The sequence below is a fragment of the Ahaetulla prasina genome, chromosome 2 (assembly GCF_028640845.1).
Source record: "Ahaetulla prasina isolate Xishuangbanna chromosome 2, ASM2864084v1, whole genome shotgun sequence".
In the NCBI taxonomy this organism is placed as follows: Eukaryota; Metazoa; Chordata; class Lepidosauria; order Squamata; family Colubridae; genus Ahaetulla; species Ahaetulla prasina.
This window is the reverse complement of record NC_080540.1, coordinates 108,020,735-108,032,432: the sequence shown is the minus strand read 5'-3', so window position 1 is coordinate 108,032,432 and position 11,698 is coordinate 108,020,735.

Genomic DNA, 11,698 nt, shown 5'->3' with positions numbered 1-11,698 from the left:
AGGAGGAGGAGGAGGAAGAGGGGAGCCACACCATAAAAAGGAAGAAGAAGAAAAGGAGGAGGAGGAGGAGGAGGAAGAAGGAGAAAAGGAGGAGGAGGAGGAAGAGAAAGGGGAGCCACACCATAAAAAGGAGGAAGAAGAAAAGAAGGAGGAGGAGGAAGAAGAAAAGGAGGAGGAGGAGGAGGAAGAGAAAGGGGAGCCACACCATAAAAAGGAGGAAGAAGAAAAGAAGGAGGAGGAGGAGGAAGAAGAAAAGAAGGAGGAGGAGGAGGAGGAGTAGGAAGAGAAAGGGGAGCCACACCATAAAAAGGAGGAAGAAGAAAGGAGGAGGAGGAGGAAGGAGGAAGAAGAGGAAGAAGAGGAGGAGGAGGAGGAAGAGAAAGGGAGCCACACCATAAAAGGAGGAAGAAGAAAAGAAGGAGGAGGAGGAAGAGAAGAGGAGCCACACCATAAAAGGAGGAAGAAGAAAGGAGGAGGAGGAAGAAGGAGAAAAGGAGGAGGAGGAGGAGGAAGAGGGGAGCCACACCATAAAAGGAGGAAGAAGAAAGAAGGAGGAGGAGGAAGGAGGAAGGAGAAAAGAAGGAGGAGGAGGAGGAAGAGAAAGGGGAGCCACACCATAAAAAGGAGGAAGAAGAAAAGAAGGAGGAGGAGGAGGAGGAAGAAGGAGAAAAGAAGGAGAAGGAGGAGGAGGAGGAAGAGAAAGGGGAGCCACAGGAAAAAAAGGAGGAAGAAGAAGAAGAAGTAAAGGAGGCGGAGGAGGAAGAAGTAGAGAAATGGGAGCCACATGAGAAAAAGGAGGAGGAAGAAGAGGAAGAAGAAAAAAAGGAGGAGGAGGAGGAGGAGGAGGAGGAAGAAGAAGAGAAATGGGAGCCACACCATAAAAAGGAGGAGGAGGAAGAGGAAGAAGAAAAGAAGGTGGACGAGGAAGAAGAAGGAGAGAAATGGGAGCCATATGAAAAAAAGGAGGAAGAAGAGGAAGAAGAAGGTGAGAAAAAGGAAGAGCAGGAAGACATAGAAAACAAGCAGGAGGAGCATGTAGAAAAAGGAGAAGAAAAGAAACAAGAACAAACTGAAAAACAGAAGAAGAAAGGAGAAGAACAGGAGGGAGAGAAAAATAACGGGGGAAATGAGGTATGTAATAATGAATATTTTATCATGAGTCATATATGAAACACCTGTTTTATCACAGAATTATTCTCAATATACAATCGTCAAATTGTATTCAATACAAAAATAATGTAAGACTCTCTTTTACATTATTGCAATATATTGCAAAGATTGTTTCCCAACCTTTTATTTTATATTATTATTATTATTATTATTATTATTATTATTATTATTATTATTATTATTATTATTATTATTATTATTATTATTATTATTATTATTATTATTATTCAGTAATGTCCCAAAGCACCATATTTTCCCTGAAACAGACTATTCAATCACTTGATTTCTTATTTTCAAATCAAAATGAAATCATGTGAATGGGCTGAATGCAACCTGTTCCTTATTGTGAGCATGTTGCTTGTTATATAAAAAGAGCACCTGGGCACCTCTGAATCATAGAAAATAGGCAGGAATTTAATGTATCAGTACCAGCTGAACTATCTACTCCACATTGATCACTTGCAATGCGTAGGAAGCCTCCACTGATTCAAACAGAAAATATGATATTCATTATTATCAACTTATATCCAGCAGAGAAGCAACATTTTATCTGCTGGCCTGATTTGGAATTTGAATGTATAGTCACAGTATAGTTGCCATGGGAGAGTTGCTTGCTTATTCAAAACAGGTAATCACAAAATGCCCTTTTATTAAGTCACAAGCTGAGGAATTAACCATCTTATTACTTCTTTTTCACTGATTTGTTCCAACTTTCAATTAAGAATATTGAATTATTATTGCAGGATGAATGCAGCATATTTGCCAAACCAATAGAATTATGTTCAACAATATATGAACCAGTCTGTTCCGAGCAAGGTGTTTCCTATTTCAATATATGCGCACTTTGTCATATGAAAACGTAAGTCAAACTATTTGTAGGATTTGTTGCTAACAACTAGATCAGTTGAAGTTCTGCTCTTAAAAAGACATTATCGCACACACTTCCTCGGAAATCTATTTTCCTAAGAGCCATGCCTAGGAGATTGGAGGTAATGGATTCTAAAAGAACAATGCATATTCTTGTCATGTGCTGAACTCTGCTGATCACATCTGCCAGGGCAAGGAACTCACACGTTTTGCTCTACCAGCACTGTGAGAAAACGGTACACAAAAGGAAGGTCTGCCAGGTAAGTAGCTGGCATGGCATTTGTAGTCAGTCTCCACAATCACAGTGGCTTACCTCTAAAGCAAGAGTGTAGTGCAACATGCTATGGCGAAGTGTGTTTGTAAAGTCTGGCTCATAGCTGCCATGTCTATAATAGGCACCCTTAGATAGTTAAACCCAGTGGTGGGATTCAAATAATTTAACAACCGGTTCTCTGCCCTAATGATTTCTTCCAACAACCAGTTCACCAAACTGCTCAGAAAGTTAACAACCGGTTCTCCTGAAGTGGTGCGAACTGGCTGAATCCCACCACTGGTTAAACCTGAACACAGGAGCAGACAGCTTGTGTAGAATATCTTGGAATTGCAGCAAAATACTAGAGAGCAAGCAAATCAGTCTGCAGTAGGTGTGCTTGCCCCAAATCTTACTTCTGGCCAAGCCTATTGCAAATCAGTTGTTGACAGGCTTGTTCAGCAGGCTTGTGCCAGCAAAAAAAGAAAGAAAGAAAGAAAAAGATTCTATCGGGTATATTTGTATATGAGTCTGAGATGTCGGGAAAAGCAGTTTGTGTGCATTTGCAAGTACTTTGTAATGGAAATCCTAGCTAGCCCAAAGACATTTTTGGACATTATCTATTTTTGGCCTGAGGCCCTCGATTCATTGCTACAGATGACTTTGGGGCAGAAAGCATTTCTATCCCAATATGTAACGCCAGCTTCTGAAATATGTGATGAAGTCATCTCATGAGGCTTCTTATTTCTGTTTTCTTCCTCCAAGGGCAATGCCTGATACTGCCTTAGAACATGAAGGCAAATGCAAGACAGAGTGATAGAACTAGGTATGTATATACATATTTATCTATCATTTTCTCTCCCCCCACATCCCTAATTCCCCCATGTCTCTCTGGCAGTGTTCTCTGAAGGTAGGGTAAGCACTTTTCTGCTCCTTTGAAATTCTAAACTGGAAAATGACAGCCAGGTGATAGAGCTGAAAAGTGGAAAGAAAAGTCAGCAGCAGCAATAATAATAATAGTATAGTGCTGCGGTGGTGCAGTGGTCAGAGTGCAGTACTGCAGGCTACTTCCGCTCACTGCTCACTGCTCACTGCCAGTTGCCTACAGTCTGGGAGTTCAAACTGACTCAGCCTTCCATCCTTCCGAGGTTGGTAAAATGAGGAGCCAGATTGTTGGGGGCAATATGCTGACTCTGTAAATCACTTAGAGAGGGCTGTAAAGCACTGTAAAGTGGTATATAAGTCTAAGTGCTATAGGCCTGAGGGAAGAAAAAATATATATGGGAGAATGATTGGGTCTGACAGAGTCAAGTCTCTTTTTTTTATGGAGTGGACACCTCTTGACTTAGCAGATAGAAATGTGTGCACTGATATGTTATGGAAGTGATTTGCCCTTACATTCTTTGATTTCGGAGTATTACTTAGCTTATCATCCAAATATCATCCAAATATTTCAAAAAAGAGAATTCCTCCAGTTTACCAAGGCAGCCTAGTGTGGACAATTTACAAGATGTAGTTATCAACAGTGGAATCATGTTGGCAGGTGAAGTGTTCAAGCTAAGCATTTCTGAATTGTGCTGAGGTCCAGATTTCTAGCTAGAAGTCAGGATATCCAGGCCTCAATCCATTATCATGAGGGAGCAGGGGAAAGAGGCTAAATAAACTGCAGATCTTACCTACATATATTATTGGAAGCAAGTCTCCTTTGATGCTTCTTTTGCAAGCTTTACCAAGGCTGTTGGAGTGACTATTGAAGCATTTTGCTTCCTTCTCAGATCATGATGCAAGGGGGAAGAATGTTAGTTCCACAATTCCCCAATCCTTATTCTTTTTTTTTCTTTTTTTTGAAGACAAGGATCGGAAAGGGCAAATTCCTGTTCAGAGTCCCATTACCAAACAGTTTACAGGAGAATTACTACTTTTGTCCAGAACTGACCAGTCATGTCTGGGTTTCTACTTAACTAGAGCAGATATACCAGAAGGAGCTATCTTTAAGACTGTGCTACTGATAGCATTGTTAACCATCGGCAAGGAAGAAGGGAGGGGGGAAAAAAGAAGACTTCTAGTCTGCAGAAAATGGCTGTAGCTTTCTTAACTCCACAAACTGTTAAAAGAGCCTGATTTTGTTTTCCTATTTGATCTTGGTAGGGATAGATTAAAGCCTGCTAAAATTTCATTTCCACTTCTAAGTTAGAACGTATTTTCTATCAGACACTTTTATCTACTCACCTGAAGCTTTCTTCGTTGCTATGATAAAACTTACATGTATGTTCTGTTCTCCTTTTATTTTTCAGGAACATGGATAATAATGAAGACTGAAAAAAAGAAAACATTATTCTTAAGGAGAATACATTCTTGTGCTTTTCTGTACAAAGATATATTATCTTTAGTGTCTATTGTAAAAAAAACAATTTTCTTGATATGCTAATAGAATAAAGTTAATTAAACTAAATTATATCTCTTCATTCAATTTACATGAACCTTTTACCTGGTACACTGAAAAATAATCTTTGATAAAAATGCTGCTTTCACGCTTCCTGGTGCATATACCATAGCACCCATTCTCCTTCATTTAAAAAAGGGAGTCAATTATTTTCATTAGAAGGAATATGCTCAGTAAATGGCTTGGAAACATATATTCTAATTTTTAAACTGAACTGCAGTTTGATTGTGAATGTGCCTCCTGGGGGGAGAGAGAATAAAAAGAGAAAGGTTGCACAAAGTGGAACAAGTCAAAATGTGAAAAACTTTCAAAATAATATTTGAAATTATTTTTTAAATAAAAGTTTTAGTAAGTTTCATGTGTAATTTGCCTCATGGGCAAAAGATCCTATTTTGTTAAGAGGGCTATTTACTAAAAACACACCAATTCTTTTGGATAATGAAGGAGGCTAATTTCTACATCTGGCCTACTACATTAAAGAGCTGTGGTGGTGCAGTGGTTAGAGAATAGAATAGAATAGAATAGAATAGAATAGAATAGAATAGAATAGAATAGAATAGAATTTTTTTATTGGCCAAGTGTGATTGGACACACAAGGAATTTGTCTTGGTGCATATGCTCTCAGGGTACATAAAAGAAAAGATACGTTCATCAAGAATCATAAGGTACAACACTTAATGATAATCATAGGGTTCAAATAAGCAATCAGGAAACAATCCATATCAATATAAATCGTAAGGATACAAGCAACAAAGTTACAGTCATAAGTGGAAAGAGATTGGTGATGGGAATGATGAGAAGATTAATAGTAGTGCAGATTTAGTAAATAGTTTGACAGAGTTGAGGGAATTATTTGTTTAGCAGAGTGATGGTGTTTGGGGAAAAACTGTTTTTGTGTCTAGTTGTTCTGGTCTGCAGTGCTCTATAGCGTTGTTTTGAGGGTAGGAGTTGAAACAGTTTATGTCCAGGATGTGAAAGGATCTGTAAATATTATTATGGCCCTCTTCTTGATTCATGCAGTATACAGGTCCTCAATGGAAGGCAATTTTGTAGCAATTGTTTTTTCTGCAGTTCTAATTATTAATTGAAGTCTGTGTCTGTCTTGTTGGGTTGCAGAACCAAACCAGACAGTTATAGAGGTGCAAATGACAGACTCAATAATTCCTCTGTAGAACTGGATCAGCAGCTCCTTGGGTAGTTTGAGGTTTCTGAGTTGGCGCAGAAAGAACATTCTTTGTTGTCCTTTTTTTATGATGTTTTTGATGTTAGTTGTCCATTTTAGATCTTGTGATATGGTAGAACCTAGAAATTTGAAGGTTTCTACTGTTGATACTGTGTTGTCTAGTATTGTGAGAGGTGGAAGTATGGAAGGGTTTCTCCTAAAGTCTACCACCATTTCTACGGTTTTGAGTGTGTTCAGTTCCAGATTGTTTCGGTCGCATGAGGCTAGTCATTCAACCTCCCATCTGTATGCGGATTCATCATTGTCTCGGATGAGACCGATCACTGTTGTGTCATCTGCGAACGTCAGTAGTTTAACAGATGGATCGTTGCAGTCATTGGTATACAGAGAGAAGAGAAGTGGGGAGAGCACACAGCCTTTGGGGGCCCCTGTGCTAATTGTACAGGTATCTGATGTGATCCTGCTTAGCTTCACCTGCTGCTTCCTGTTTGTTAGGAAGCTTGTGATCCATTTACAAGTCTGTTCAGGTGCCTGTAGCTGGTTTAGCTTAGTTAGAAGAGTATCTGGAATGATGGTATTGAATGCTGAACTAAAGTCTACAAAGAGGACCCTTGCATAGGTCTTTGGAGATTCAAGATGTTGTAGGATGTAGTGCAGACCCATATTAAGAGCATCATCTGTTGATCTATTTGCTCGGTATGCAAATTGCAAGGGGTCTAACAGCGGATCCGTGATGGTTTTCAAGTAGGAAAGCACTAGCCTTTCAAAGGTTTTCATGACTACAGATGTTAAAGCAACTGATGTGTAGTCATTCAGTTCCTTGATGGTGGGCTTCTTCGGCACTGGGATGATGGTAGAGCGTTTGAAGCAAAAAGGAACATAGCACATCTCTAGTGATTCATTGAAGATATGGGGCCAATTGGTAAGTACAGACTTTTCAGCAAGAAGGAGTTATCTTGTCTGGGCCTGGAGCTTTTCCTGGCTTTTGTCTGTGAAATAGGTCCTGCACTTCCTTTTATGTGATCACTAGAGGTTGTGAACCCAGTGGGATGGAATCAGTTGTAGGAGGCTTGGCTGTTGTTGGTGTGTCTGAGATGCGGATTGTGGAGATAGGTGGCTGTAGTTTCCTTTCAAACCTGCAGTAAAACTTATTCAGGTCATCTGCCAGTTGTTGATTTCCTTCAGCCTAGGAAGGAGGTTTGCCATAGCCTGTGATATTTTTAAGAGTTTCCCACATGTTTGCTGGTTCATTTGTTGAGAACTGATTCTTTAGCTTTTCAGAGTAGCTTCTTTTTGCTGCTCTGATCTCCCTTGTTAGTGCATTTCTGGCCTGATTGTACAGCATTTTATCACCTTTTCTGTAGGCTTCCTGTTTGGAATGATGTAGCTGCTTAAGTTTAGGTGTGAACCAAGGTTTGTTGTTACTGTATATTCGCAAGTTTCTTGTAGGTACACATAGGTCTTCACAGAAGCTGACATATGATGTTACAGTATCTGTGAGTTCATCCAGGTCTGCAGAGGTATCTTCAAAAATATTCCAATCAGTGCAGTCAAAGCAGGCCTATAGCTTTAATTTTGCCTCCTCCGTCCAGGTCTTCACTGATTTAATTGTTAGTTTTGCGGTTTTAAGTCTTTGCCTGTAAGCAGGTACAAGATGAATCATGCAATGATCAGAGTGTCCTACAGCTGCTCGTGGTAAAGACAGATAAGCATCTTTTAGTGTTGTGTAGCGATGGTCTAAAGTATTCTTGCCTCTAATGGGACAATTGACATGCTGAAAGTATTTTGGTAGCTCTTTCCTTAAGTTTGCCTTGTTTAGATCTCCCAAAATAATGGCCAGTGAATCGGGGTATTTGGCTTCAGCCTCCATGATTTGGTCAGCTAGACTTCGTAATGCCTTGTTTACATAGGCTTGTGGTGGGACATAAACAGCAATTAGAAGAAATGAGGAAAATTCATGAGGTGAATAGTATGGTTTGCAGTTGATAATTAAAGTCTCTAAATTGTCATCACAGAATTTGTAAATTACAGTTAAATCCTGACACCAGCTGCTGTTAATATATAGGCATAAGCCTCCTCCCTTCTTTTTACCAGATGTTTCTGTAATTCTGTCTGATCATTCAGTCTGAAACCCTGGGATATGCAGGCTGCTATCTTCAATTGATTCATTTAACCAGGTTTCAGAGAAGCATAGGACTGCTGAATTGTGAAAATCAGAATTGTATTTGTTTAAGAGGAGTATTTCATCCATCTTATTTGCAAGTGAACGTACATTGGTTAGGAAAACTGAAGGCAGTGGAGTTTTATTTCTCTTATTTCTTAGTTTGATTAGAATTCCTTCTCATTTATCTCTCCTTTGCCACTTCTGTCGTTTGGGTTTTTTGGTAATCCATGGCTCCGGAGAAATTGCTTCTTTCTGTGTTAGAATCTCCTCTGCGTTTATAAAGACGGGGGTGGGGGGGTGAGATTACAGAAAGCTGCTCCTTAAAGAAATGTTGCTTAATTTTTAGCAGATGGTCTCATGAGTAGGAAATCCGTAGTGAGTCACAGAAAATAATTAGAAATAAAGAAACCATTAGAGAGCATTTCACTGAGGCAGCCTTCATTGGCGCCATCTTGGAATGATAACCAAGATGTGCAGTACTGCAGGCTACTTCTTCTGATCACTGGCTGCCAGCAGTTTGGCAGATCAAATCTCACTAGGCTTAAGATCGACTGAGCCTTCCATCCTTCTGAGGTGGGTAAAATGAGGATCCAGATTGTTGTGGGCAATATGCTGACTCTGTAAACTGCTTAGAGAAGGCTGTAAAGCAGTTTGAAGCGGTGTATAAGTCTAAGTGCTATCGCTATTAAAGCTCAGAAACTAAGCAGATTCAGATTTCGTTAATACTGGGTAGTAACTCGGTATTGATTACTCAGCTCTCAAGGCTGTAAACCTGAGAAGTTGTCAAATGTTCCCAATGACAAAAAAAAATTGTATTTTTACCAAAACAAATATTATGTGGATATGCCTATGTAGCCACAAGATGTCAGGCTTAGCTTGGCGGTTTCTTGCCTTAATTCAGAATGCTAAGTGGCAGATTGTCAGCCCTTCAAGATTGTCCAGGTTAGGAAATAGACACCACAAGAATTACTGAAAGCCTATTGTTGCATGATATAATAACAGAATCTTGAACATCTGATAGAAGCATTTTTATACTAAAGAGAATCAAAACAGAAAGTTCCTTTATCACTTCTACCATCTCAAGAGTACATTGATGTTTTCCTAGCTATTCTTGCATTCCTCCTTCAAGGCTGGGTTTTAATCCTCTACAAAAGTAGAATGTAGCGCTTTAGCAATCTGATGCAACCTAACCTTAACCCATAGGGTCTATTCTAAATGAAGCTTTCATGAAGCAATCATTCTGTTTCCTTAGCTGAATAATATGATGGTCCAGATGAGATGAACTTGTAGTTGTAATATTTCTCCTCCTTTTATTTCACTGCTTCTTTTATTTTTCACCAACAATTTTTATTTATTTTTATTTTATTTAAACAAATCGTTTTACAACTTTTTATTACAATTGCTAGGAGACCATTAATTTAATTATCTTAATTGTTAAAGGTGCTATTGATGAATTTGAATAATTAGATTTCCAAAATTTAAACCAGGCTGAAAGTAGATGGAACTTCCTTTATTACTATGTGTTGTTTGTTTTGAATCCTTTTATGCTCCTTTAATCATTCTGACCATAAGCACCTCACAGCATGTCAATCCCACTAGGTAGAGTAGATCAAAAAAATCAACACAGGTTTCTTATAAGTAGCTTTATTGAGATTTGCTAGAATAATGGAAACTTGCAAGAATGATTGTATTGTATCTCCTCTTATACAGTATTTCCAAGAATTAGGAAGGTCTTGGCCTGAGCCACTTATGAACTATGTATGTCTGTTGTGGTCTTAAAATGTCTGTCTGTTGTGGTTTTAATTGCCACCTTAATGGAAGTTGCATATTTCTATTGAGTTAACTTCCTTAATTCCCTGCACAGCAAACACACAGTAACATGATACACAATATCATGAAACAAAATGTTAAAAAGTTATGATATTTATGTAGTTAATTACTCAGTACATCTAAATTATATTAAAATAACCAAAATATCTTTAAAATCCCCAAGGCATATCACAACTTTTGAGCACCCTTAATGTTTGGAAATCAAAAGTTGAAAAATTTGACACATAATTATAAAATAATCATAAAGGCCTTATTTAAGTTCCCCATTCTGCGAAAGGGGAACTTCAGCAGAAAGTACCTCCAAATATCCTGCTCTTTGTAAAGAAAGTTAAAAAAAATGGTAAAGCTATCCCTGCAGGTTTTACTTTGCTAGTCATAGCCAACTTTAGGGGACAGTGCTCATCTCTGTTTTTGTAGGCCATTGTACAAAATGGTAAGCCAGCGCTATCATGATTCCAGTCGTGGCCAGCATGTCATCATGCTGCAGTGTAGAACCTATGGCAAAACACAGAATGCTGTTACTTCCCACCAAAGTGGTACCTATTTATCTACTTGCAGTTACATGCTTTCCTACATCTAGTTTGGCATATCCTGAGGTAAGTGATGAGGGGAGGAAGGAAGGAAGGAAGGAAGGAAGGAAGGAAGGAAGGAAGGAAGGAAGGAAGGAAGGAAGGAAGGAAGGAAGGAATTCTGATGCTCCCTGCCAGCTGCCCACAAGGAATATCTATGGGGAAGCTAACAGATGGTTCGAAGTTGCTCCTACTGCCACTGCTTTTTTCCCCACCCATGACCATTTTGTTCCATTGTTTAGATAAGGAAATGATGACAGGTTGTGTAATAATGTTAAGTATACACTACTATACAACTTGTCATCATTTCAGAGATATTTCCTTACATAAACTCCCTCAACTGAAAAGTACAACTGGACCAAATGTGATGGTCCTAACCAGTGATGAAATCCAAATTTTTTTACTACCAGTTCTGTGGGCATGGCTTGGTGGGCATGGCAGGAGTAGGATATTGCAAAATCTCCATTCCCACCCCACTCGGGGGCCAGCCAGAGGTGGTATTTGCCAGTTTTCCGAACAGTTCAAAATTTCCGCTACCGGTTCTCCAGAACCTGTCAGAACCTGCTGGATTTCACCCCTGGTCCTCACAGTGGCCTCCCTGGGGAACTGTCCCATATTTATGATGATTAAGTGCTGTTTAATCTTTTTTCTCTATTTCTCTATTTTGCCATCTTCTACTCAATTTGTTCACCTGTGTATCTTCCTTTGTAGGAAGGAAAGCTAGTGTGAATAACAAATGTAAATTGATATATCCTAGAAAGAGGAAAGAAAATGCTTCTTCTTGACCACTTTTTTTTTTTTTTTACTGAAATGTGCAGTTTGGCAGTTTTTCCTTCAGGGAACAAATGTACAACATAGGGAATAACTCAGAAGTCTGCCACATATAGTTTAGTTTGATCTTCAGTGCAAAAAGTTCTTCCCACCATAGTTCACAAATTTAACCAATAGTTATTAACCAGTATTTCAATTATGTCCCATCCCAAGCAATCCTTGTAAGCCTCTTTAAACCAAGCAAGGGGAGAAACCCTTCCTTATAGACCGGATGTTCATATTTCAGGTTCTGCTGGAACTTCCCTGGTAATGTGAGAAAGGGCAATGTGGCAAAGAGAAGCCCTCTCAACCTCTAAAGGGGATTTTGCAATCTCTGATTCTGATAAGATATAGACTTGTGTCGGTTCCTTACTTTTGCATAATATCTAATAGAATGTTGGAAATGTAACCA